At 34.5% G+C, this 12184-nt stretch overlaps 1 non-coding gene across 1 annotated transcript; it reads left to right on the plus strand.

The window, feature by feature from the left end:
• Window positions 1-5442: 5442 nt before the first annotated feature.
• LOC128287756 (small nucleolar RNA R71) lies at window positions 5443-5549 on the plus strand. The gene has a single exon (XR_008278458.1). It is a non-coding gene; the product is annotated as a small nucleolar RNA R71 (small nucleolar RNA).
• Window positions 5550-12184: the final 6635 nt, after the last annotated feature.

Here is a 12184-nt window from a genome sequence, read left to right on the forward strand (position 1 = left end):
GCATGGTTCTAAGCAAACTAATAAGAAAATAAACACAAATAATAAAGAAGATTAAGAGGTTACAAAATCAATTAGAAAAAACAATAAAAATAAAAACATAGTTCAAAAGAAAATAAACGAAAGAAGTCTAAGAAAATAAAAACCAAACAACTAAAAAATAAAAAAAATAAAACTAAAAAGAAAATAAAGAAACAGATCAGTGATCTTTATCACGAGAGGCATCGGGATCATGAGGTGCAGGCTTAGTAGAAGAAATATGGAGATACTGACAGATCTACTGCAAAGTTGCATCAATACTGTCGAACTATCCAAAATAGTGCTGCTCCAAATGAGTGAATCGCTCGGAGAGGTTCGCTAGGGTAGCAGCAGAGGCAGTAGTAGGGTGACTCGGAGGTGGATGATAAGGTGGATCCTCATGGTGAAAAGAGAAATCATCAATGAAGTCTTCATGCTTATCCTGAGGATCAGGATGAGATAATCTGTATCGAGGAGGACCCACTCCACACAGTCGCTCGATCATCCTCATATGACTTATACTCGATAACCTTACGGGGTCATCTGTCCAGCTATTGTGAAGGAGGAGGACTGCTCTGGAGTGTCGAGGAAGCCAAAATGTCATGCGAGGCAAGTCACGTAAGGGCCTAAGAAAATAGAACCCTTCGTACTACGTTTTGTTTGATGACGGCAAGTAAGGGTGATGAGGTAGGCAAGATTGAATGTGCACCTCGTCGCCGTGCTCCATAAAAAATAAGCATCGAATGTACTGATGACCCTAATGCTCTCCTTCTGACCAGTCAACGTGTGAGCCAAAATGGCATGGGTATAGTGTAAGGCCAAAGGTAGTGAAGTCGCCTTCGACCGACTCGAGTCATAGGGCGTCGTACTCCTAACAAGCTCTGTCCAGTATAGAGATGATGAATAATGGATGTGCTGGTATAAGGCGAGGAAGCCCTCGGCACTCATGAACTCCTTAGTATAGAGTTCTAGGACATCTCTGAAGTTTGGGATGCTCAGATGATGCGTCGTACCGCTGAGTCTGAAAGAGATAGTGCGTGGCTCATCGTGGCTCGACATCATGTGCTGAAGGACGAATGTTAAACAAAACTCGAGGGTAAGCTTTCAGTAGGTGGGCTAGATGATGGAGAAGAAACGATCCCTTGGGTTTGTAACAATTAATGCGCAGACTTGATCAGTTAAGTGGATCTGTTCTAAGGCCGCCCAATCAATCCAACGGCCTAATCCCGATTGCCGTTGTCTGAAATGATGAAATAGATCCTCTTGAGGATCTTGTGAAAATCGTAGACACAAATGGCATGCATCAACGGAAGAGTCTAATGATGAGGTTGCGCCTAAAGTCTTCCACTTTTTCGAAGCAGGAACAGCGGTCTTAGTCTTACCTCACATGTTCACCATGATGTACTTGAAATAGAATAGAATAATCCAAAATTAGAAAAGCAATAAGGTAAGCACTAGCAAGTAATCGGGTAAATTGACAGACAAATTAACATGTAAATGAAAGCATAGCGACAAAAACTCTCACAAGACAAATATCAAATTCGAAAACGACTAGAACGACTATCTACGCCTAAAATAATATGCAACCAAGTCCGAGCAGACAAAAACTATGGAACAAATCTGCTAATATTCAAACTAACACTGGGATAATAAAAACAATAATGAAGAGAAAATAAGTATAATAAACTAAATGGAAAACTAAAAGTAACAATACAAATAATGAAATAGTAATAATAATAAAAATAGTAAAACATATAATAAGAATAATAATAAGCAGAAAATGAATAACAGTAAACATTAAAATAATAACAAATACAATAACAGTGATATAAAAACTAGTACAAATAATAAAAATAAAAATAAAAATAAAAATAAAAACAAAAAAATAAGAATAAGAATAAATACCAAAAAGAAAGATAAAATAAAATAAATCAAAATAATAATGGGAAAGAAGACAAAGTAAAAAAAATGGGAATTAGGGTTTTAGAGGGGGACACGGTCGTGTTTAGGTCTGTTTTGGGCCACACATGCTTTGTCAGCCTATGTGTCGTTTACAATTTAAGCCCAGTTGTCATACAGCCTCGGACATGCCTGTGTGTTTAGGACGTGTGTGATTATTCTTCACTTCTCCTACGACCGTATGCGAGGTTGTGCGAAGCACACGGTCTCACACACACTTGTATGACAGATCATGTCTTGCACACGACCGTGTCTATGGCTCATGTAACGTACTATTACATAATCAAATTTGAAGAATTCACTCCAGTATACACTCGGCCATGGACACGCCTGTGTGTCTAGGCCATGTGTCCCACATGGCCATGTCACCTGGTCGTGTAAATCATTTTAGGTCATGAAACAATTGAAATTGGAAAAATTAAGTCCCATGATTCACACGGCCCAAGAAACGCTCATGTGTCCAGGCCATGTAACCTAAACGACCATGTCTTCAAACCGTGTAACTTTTTATCATTTGCTCCAGAATGCTCACGGCCATGTCTTCAAACCACATAACTCATTGTAAATTACCCCATTGTGCACACGGCCTGGGACACGCCCGTGTGGTTCAAAAACACATTTTTTAAAATTTTTAATTTAATTAATTTTAAACTAACATGTAATAAAATTAAAAGAATTAACAAAATTTAAACACTCAGGTTGCCTCCCGAGAAGTGCTTATTTAGAGTCTAAACTCGACTTTACCTTGTATGCGCACAATTAGTTCAGATGATGGAGTCGAAACTCCTCTTTCTTGTTATCAATTTTAACACCAAGATAAGGTTTGAGTCGAGTACTGTTTACCTTAAATATGCTAAACTTGGAATGTGTTACTTCAATTGTACTGTATAGAAAGGCGTTCAGTACCGTGAATGGGTTCGATCCGTTTGACTCAAGCTCCGAATGGGAAATTAGTGGATCTGATTTGTTTAGCTGTACTTTGTCCCTAACCTTAAATTGGTTCATTCTCATCACATGCTCGTCATGGTGTCGCTTTGTGTCTTCATCGTGTTTACTCGGTTTCTCCTCAGCATGTATTCGCCATCCATCTAGTTCATTGAGTTGTACCATTCGCTCTTTATATGTTGTTCGATTTTTGTCACCTTGACTGAAACATGGCTCCAACATGTTTTCATGATGGGTTTCCTGCAAAGAAGGTTGAGTCACATGATTACTAACATTAATAGAATATTTAATATCATCTTGCTCACTAGAGACTCTCACAGAATCATGTGCTTGGAGAGTAATCTTTTTTTCATTTACACGAAGCACAAGTTCTCCCATACCAACATCGATAATAGTTCTAGTAGTGGCTAAAAAAGGTCGATCTAAGATCATAGGTACCTAGAAGTGTTCATAGGCCGGCCGTGTGGCAGCTCAAAGGTCCACCTGAAATGTGGGAGGGTTTGGGCAAAAATATAGGCCCAAAAAATGGGCTTGGACAAAAAAAAAGGTCCGTTTAAAAAATGGGCCGAGCCTCGGGCAAGGTATTTTTAGCCTGGGCTCGGTCCGGCCTGGCCCGAATTCACTAAAAGACAAAAAAAATCTGCATTTTTTTTTTTATTTTTGAATGTTATTTTCTTTTTGTTCTCCCTATTTTGCTAAAATTTTACTATTATGTTACTACTATTTTATATTGTTGTTATTGTTTGGATATTGTATAAAACTTATATTATTATTAATTTTGTTATTATTTTAAAGGCATTTGTTAATTTTTATTATTATTTTAGAGGCATTTGCTTGTTAAGTTGCATTTATCTTAGTGTTATTTAAGTCTACATATTTTTAAAATTTATTTTTAATTTGTTAGGAAATATTTATTTTGATGTTTTTAGTATTTTTGATGTATTATATATATTTAAAAATAATATAAAAATTAATACTAGGCAATTTGGTAGGGCACAGGTTTTAGTATTTTTATCCTGGTTAGGCTTGGGCAAAATTTTAGGCCCTTTTTTTGGGCTTGGCTCGGCCCGAGCCAAAAAATGAGCATGATTTTTTAGTTGAGCCCGGCTTGGCCCCGGCCTGGCCTATGAACACCTCTATAGGTACCTCACTATCCTCATCCATGTCTAATACAAAAAAGTCAACAGGGAATATGAATTTATCGATTTTTACGAGTACATCCTCAATAATATCCTTAGGGTATCTAATGGTTCTATCTGCTTGTTGAATACTCATCCTAGTGTATTTGGATTTCCCAAAACCAAGTTGTTTAAACATTTATAAGGTATGCCATTAATACTAGCCCCTAAATCAGCCAAAGCATTTTTTAATATTTAAACTACCAATGAGACAAAGAATAATAAAACTCCCTAGATCGTTAAGTTTGTTGGGTAGTTTATTTTGAAGAATGGTCAAACAAACTACATTGAGCTCTACAGTCGACAAGTCGTCTAACTTTCTCTTGTTTGTTAACAAATCCTTTAAGGATTTGACGGAATTTGGTATGTGTGAAAGAGCTTCAACAAACGGTAAATTAATGTGTAATTCTTTTAAGAGCTTAAAAAATTTACCATATTGTTCATTTGTGTGGTCCTTCTCAATGCAATTGGATATGGAACTCGAGGTTTGTATTCTCTAACAGCCGATTTTTCCTCTTTCTTACCTTCCTCAACCTCATCATTATTCACCACATTTACTTGTCTCAGTTTCTGTTTATGTTTAACTAACCCATTCATGTCTTGAACAGTAATTGCAAGAAGCAGCTCCTTTGAGTTAGTTTCAGTATTACTAGGCAAACTACATTATGGTCTTTTCAAAATTAATTTAGCAAGCTGTCCTATTTGATTTTCAAGTCATTGAATTGATGCTTGCTGATTTTTCATTGCTGTCTCAGTGTTTTGAAAACGATTTTCTGATACCGAGATAAATTTTGTCAACATCTCTTTAAGGTTCGGCTTCTTCTTTTGCTGATAAGGTTGTTGAAAGCTTGGAGGGGGTTGTGTTCTTTTATTTCCTTGACTACCCCAAGAGAAATTGGGATGGTTCCTCCAACCTACATTATAGTTGTTATTATATGGGTTGTTTTGAGGTCTAGAATTGTTACCTATATAATTGACTTGCTCATTCTTTGTGCTAGGACCGAAAGGTAAATATTCTAAATTATTGATTCCACCTCTATTTGTATCGCATTGCTTCACCAGATTCACTTGCGTAGAAAATATAAACCATCAAATTTTTTTATTTCGTGCTTCTACTTGGTTTGATAATATGATGACGACATATAGATTAAAAGCACCAACTACTTTCATCGGTTTTGTTTTTATGACTTGCCACTGATAATTATTCAATGCCATTTTCTCAATAAACTCATAAGCTACCTTAGGTGTTTTATTATTCAATGTTCCACTAGCTGCTACATCAATTAACTGCCTAGTCGAGGGATTCAAACCATTGTAGAAGGTTTGAACTTGTAACCACAAGGGTAACCCATGATGAAGGCACATTCTCAATAAATCTTTGTATCTCTCCTATGCATCATATAATGTTTCTAAATCAATCTAGGCAAATGAAGAAACGTCATTCCTTAACTTAACTGTTTTAGCCGGTGGAAAATACTTTAGAAGAAACTTTTCGGTCATTTGATCCCATGTAGTGATAGAACCTCGTGGTAAAGAGTTTAACCACTATTTTGTCTTGTTTCTTAACAAGAATGGGAACAACCGTAAACGAAAGGCGTCATCAATGGTGCCATTACTCTTGAAAGTGTTACAAATCTCCAGAAAATTAGCCAAATGAGTATTTGGGTCTTCATCTTGTAAACTATCGAACTAAACATACTGTTGTACCATCTGAATTGTGTTCAGTTTCAGTTCGAAATTGTTTGCAACAATGGTAAGTCTTACAATACTCGATTCAGTGCCAATCAGAGTGGGCTTGGCATCATTGTACATAGTACGAGGAATAGGATCTATAGGGGGTAGCTGAATATTTTGATTATCACCAATCTCCTCAGTGATATTTTCGTCCTCTTGTTAGTCTACTATATTCTGTTGAAGTTGCCTTACTTCTCTAACCTCTCTATGATTTCTGCCAGCAGTACTTTCAATCTTACTGTTAACAAGCAATGGTTCCAATAGGTTTCCTCTAGTCATAAACTAAAGAACCTGCCAGAAGCAAACAAAATAAAAATTAAATTGTAAAAATTAAATTAAAACAAAAATATAAAAATAAAATAAAATAAAATTACTAAATTAATAGAAATAAAGTTTTCCTAATATTTCAGTCCTCAACAACGGCTCCAGAAACTTGATATATCATGTGACTAACTAAAAATATGATAAAGGCAAGTGCACCTATCGATAAATAGTATAGCTACGGTGAGTAGAGATATCGTATCCACGAAGACTAGATGTACTAGTAATTACTGTTTTACTATTATTTAACCAACAATTTGGAGTGATTGATTTAAACTAAGATTACTAAATTAATTTAACTAAAGAACTAAACAGAGAACAAATCAGGAAAATAATTGAATAATAACCAATAAGCGAGACAATACCCAGGAAAGAATTCACCTAGGCTTCATCTATTATCATGAATCTAAATTAAACGATTTATTCAATTGGTATCTTGATCCATAGAAATCCCTAAATTATGCTAATATCTCTTTCGAGAGTAGGAGCAATTGACTCTAGGTTGATTAATTGAAATTTCTTTCTAATTAAAATCCCTATTATTGCATTAACTCGATCTATGGATTCCTCTATTAGATTTGACTCTAATCTGGTAGATTTATGTTGTCCTATTTATAGGATTGCATGCAGATCCACTCAATTGTACTAGATCTACTCTTAAACAGAGACTTTTCCTCATCTAATTTAAGCATATTAAACATGAATTAATATCTCAAAAATATTAAAACAAGAGATAAGCATAAATAACTGAGAACAAGAATATAGTATTTATCGCATAAGACAAAAATCAAATAATAGAATTCATCATTGGGTTCATCTCCCCTAGGTATCAAGGAAATTAGTTCATAATTGTGAATATAAACAACTTAAAGACAGAATAACCACATGAAATAAAGAAACTCATAAAAACTTCAAAAGAAATTAAAAAGAGATCTTCAATCTTGATGGAAATTTACTTCAGAGTTGACTCCAATGGTGTTCTTCGAGTTGATTTCTTCAATATTCTCTAATGGCTTCCTCTTCTCTTCTTCTCTATGGTATTTATAAGATATTATTATGGGATATTATCTTTTAACAATTTGATTCCTACGTAACTACTACTGTATAGATACATATACCCTTAAGGTCTATTAATAAAATTCAAGAGATTACCTTTTTCTTGTCATGGCACCTGAGTAAGGTTTTTTACACAAATTATTTTTTTTTCATCATTCTAAATGGTTGGCAGTGAGTCTTCTCCTCCTCCACCACCATCAAAAGGGGTGACATTTCCTAACTTTATCGTTGAGCAATGACTGTCTCTTCTGGTGGTGTTTAATAATAAGCAATTAACTTCCACTCGGTAGAATAGTAAGTCCAAGAATAATTGGATTATTGATACGGGATGTTCAAATCATGTTACGAGTGATCTTATATGTTTGAAGAATGTGCGAGATGTTGTAGCATGTTCCGTTGGACTCCCTGATAGCCAAACAATAGTGGTTACCCAAGAAGGAATAGTTAAATTGACGAACAAAATTCACTTAAAACAATAGTGGTTACCCAAGAAGGAATAGTTAAATTGACGAACAAAATTCACTTAAAACACGTTCTTTATGTTCCTAAATTAAACTGTAATTTAATTTTAGTTTCTTATTTGAATGATGATATGAACTGTTTTGTCCAATTTTCAACTAACATATGTGCTATTCAGGAACTTCATTCGAGAGAGTTGATTGTAGCACTTGAGAGAGGGATGGCCTGTACTACTTCCAGCAAGTTTTGAAGATCAAAACGGTTTTGGTTCAAGCTTAATCCTTTTTGGAACTTTGGCATAGAAGATTGGGTCACCATTTTGAGAAAGTAGTAAAGTTATTTCCTTATGTTAGTAACTTTTGAGATCATCTGAATAAAGCATGTAAAATTTGTCATCGTGCTAAGCAGACTAGAAATAGCTTTCCAATTAGTGAACAAAAAACCACTCGTTTTTTTTGAATTAGTTCATTGTGATTTGTTGGGGTTTTATGACACTGTTTTATCTTGTGGGTCTTATTATTTTTTTCATTGGTTGATGATTTCTCTCGTGTTGTTTGGATATATCTATTGGAAAATGAAAATGAGGTTTTCAAAGTTTTCATGTCATTCATTGCTATGGTTGATTGCTAATTTTCTCAACAAATAAAGTGTGTTAGAAGTTATAATGAGACTAAATTTAATTGTCTCCAAGATTATTTTCTTGCAAATTGAATTATTTTTCAAACATTTTGTGTTGCCACTCCTCAAAAAAATGGGAGAGTGGAGAGGAAACATTAACTTATTTTAAATGTAGCTCATGCTTTGCGTTTCCAAGGAAATCTGTATATATCTTTTTAGGGGGAGTTTGTGGTGGCTGCATCTTATATCATTAATCGAACTCCTTCACTTCTTCTTCGTGTGTTGGCCCTATTTTGTTTGATGATTTTCGTGTATTTTGTTGCTTATGTTTTTCTCAAAATCAACGTTCTAAAGGTGATAAGTTTGCTAGTCGGAGTCGAAAGTGTGTTTTTCTTTGGGTACCCTTTTGGAAAAAGGGGTTGGTATTTATATGATATAAATTCTAAGAAGTTTTTTTTTGTCCCGCAATGTGAAATTTTTTGAGGATATTTTTCCGTATTTGGATGAGAATGCTACAACCATTGAGCCGAACAATGTTGCTTTGCCATATGGGTGTGCAAGCATAATTTTTTATACATATTTTGGTGAATCAGAGGTGTTGGAGCTTGCGATAGTTCCTCCGCTTACTACTCTGCAGCCTGTGAGTTTGCCGCTTGCAAGTTTTTTGACACCTGTGGTATTTTCTTCTTCCTCTAATGACACGGTGGTACAGAGGGCTTTGGGTAATGGTGTGCCTGAATTAGGACAAGGGTATAGGGAGAAATTTCCCTCTATAAAACTTCGAGATTTTGTCATTCATACCGTCATAAAGAAAAGTCCATCTCCTACCTCACTTGCTTCAGAGCCTTCCTCAAGTACTCCATTTCTTATAACATATTATGTTAATTTTGACAAATTTACTGTGAAACACTGAAATTTTCTTGCAGCTATTACTACAGGGATTAATTTACAGTCTTTTAAAAAGGTTGTGAAGGATGTAGGATGGTGTAATGCTATGCAAAAGGAGATTTGTGTTCTGGAGGATAATGACACTTGGTCTATGGAAACACTTTCTCTTGGAAAGAAAGCATTGGGTAGTAAGTAGGTGTATAAGATTAAATATAACTCCGATGAAAGTATTGAGAGACTTAAAGCTTTTCTTGTTGTTTTTGGTAATCACCAGGTAGAAAGTATTGACTAATGAAAATTTCGTACCTGTGGCAAAAACGGTAATTGTTTGGGCTTTCTTAGCTATTGCAGCTTCAAAAAATTGGGAGTTACATTAGATGGATGTCCTAATGCCTTCTAGCATGGTGATCTTGATGAAAAAGTTTATACAAAGCTTCCTCCAGGTTTTACTTTTGATAAGCTTAGAATGGTTTGTCATTTGTGCAAGCCTTTGTCTAGGTTGAAACAGGCTCCTCAGTATTGGTTTGTGAAGCTTATTATTGCACTAAAAGGTTATGGATTTCTTCAATCATATTTTGATTATTCTCTCTTTACATACACTAAGGGATCTGTACGCATTAATGTGTTAGTTTATGTTGATGATTTTCTTATTTCTAGGAACGATTCTACTGCTTTGAAAACTTTTAAGAGGTATATCAGTTCTTGTTTTCATATGAAGGATCTTGGTGTTTTGAAATATTTTTTTGGGATAGAGGTAGCTTGTAGCTTTTTGGGGTTATTTCTTTGTCAAAGAAAATATGCACTTGATATTATTTTGGAGGTGAGAGTTTTAGGAGCAAAGCCCGCAGGATAGCCAATAGAATAGAATCATAAATTAACGCATGCTACAGGGACAATTTTGTTTGATCCTGAGCCATATAGATGATTAATAGGTTGTTTGATTTATTTGGCAGTGACCAGACCTAATTTGGCATAATCGATTCATGTCTTATCCCAGTTTATGTATGAGTTGAGGTAGGAGCATTGGTACGTGGCTCTACGTGTTGTCCGATACTTGAAAGGCTCTCCCAGCCAAGAAATTCTTTTGAGATTTGATAGTGATTTATCCTTGAAAGGGTGGTGTGATTCGGATTGGGCTACTTGTCCATTAACTCGGTATCTGCTTACTGGCTAGCTTGTCTTTCTAGGACAATCTCTTATTTCCTGGAAAACTAATAAAGTACAACATATTGTTTCCCATTCTTCTGCTGTGGCTAAGTATAGGTCCATAGCTTCTGTCACTTGTGAGCTCAAGTGGCTGAAGGCCTTGCTATTAAGCTTCGGTGTTCATCATGCTATAGCAATTCCTTTATTTTGTGATAGTCAATCTGCAATACATATTGCACAGGATCCCGTATTTCACGAGTGTACTAAACATATTGAAGTGAATTGTCACTTTGTTAGGGATGCAATCTAGGATGGGGTGCAATCTAGGATAGGTTGATTGCACATTCTTATGTTCCGACCTCCATTCAGTTGGTTGACATTTTTATAAAGGCGCTTGGTAAACCGCAATTTGAATCTCAACAAGTTGGGCATTTATGATCTGCATGCTCCAACTTGAGGGGGAATGTTAGGATATTATTATGAGATATTATCTTTTAGTAATTTGATTCCTAATGGGATGTTATAAGATATTATTATTGGATATTCTCTCCTAGCAATTTGATTCCTAATGAGATATTATATGATATTATTATGAGATATTATCTTTTAGCAATTTGATTCCTATACATCTCCCTCTGTATATATATACCCTTGAGGCCTATTAATAAAATTTAAGAAATTACCCTATTTTTGTTATTATTCCATTTTGACTCCTATCAACTGTTACTATCACATAATATTTAATAATATAGTTAAAATTATTTTTAATATCAGTTTAATAATATAATAAAGAATAGAAGTATTTTTGCACGTTTCTCCAAATTTATACCTTTTGTATATATGATAGATAAATAATTATTATTTTATTAAAACTCAAATAATTAAACATTAATTTGTGCTAAATAACTACATGATCTTTAAGCAGTGCATATATATATTATTGATGATATTTTATCCGGTCAAATTCATGTATAGCTTGGCTTGAGTTGAAATTTCATAAATTTTGAAAATTTTATTTCATAGTATGTTTTAAAAAATATTTTATACTTATTATCATAATTATAATTATTATTTATTAATATTAATTAAAAAAAGGGAAAAAGAGAAAGTAGTTAAAAAATTAGTTTTTGTTTTAAAAATAAGGGATGTGAGAAGGGTTGATAGCCGTTTCTACAGTGAAATTTTGCTGAAATTTTCTTAAAAAATCCAATATTTAAAAAACCAAAATTTTCATATTTAGTTCAAAATTTTATATAAAATAAGACTTAGCAAAGTTCAATATTTCGTTGCTTGCAAAAACATGGTTGGTGATTAGTAATGAAATTAGACTGTTTGTTTGCTTGAGTCATGAAAGCTAAGTACTATCCAATTAATGATTTTATGAGTGTCAGTTTAGTTTCTCACCCTTTGTATACCTGGAGGAGCATTTGGGGTGCTTGGAGGCTTCTTGAACTAGGTATGGGGTAGAGAGTCGGAAATGGCAGAATGTTATACATTTGGAATGATGCATGGTTACCAGGCCCTAGACAAGGAAGAATAGTAATTCAGAACATTGATATTAATTATACAGTGGTGGCAGATCTTATTAATATTGAGTCGGCTACCTAGAAATTAGAGATATTGCGAGAGCTATTTGATGAATAGCAAGTGAGCAGAATAATGACCATTCCAAGTGCTGGAGTTGAGCTCGGGTATGAGAGGGTTTGGAGAGGTGATAATACAAGACTATATTCGGTAAGCAGTGGGTACAAATGACTGCTAAATGGGGATGTGACAACATTAATTAGGGAGGGGCTACAGTAGGATACGCTATTACAGAATTTTTAGAACAAATTATGGAGACTAAAAGTTGCGAGTAAGATAAA

Source organism: Gossypium arboreum, chromosome 13, assembly GCF_025698485.1.
Source record: "Gossypium arboreum isolate Shixiya-1 chromosome 13, ASM2569848v2, whole genome shotgun sequence".
NCBI lineage: Eukaryota > Viridiplantae > Streptophyta > Magnoliopsida > Malvales > Malvaceae > Gossypium > Gossypium arboreum.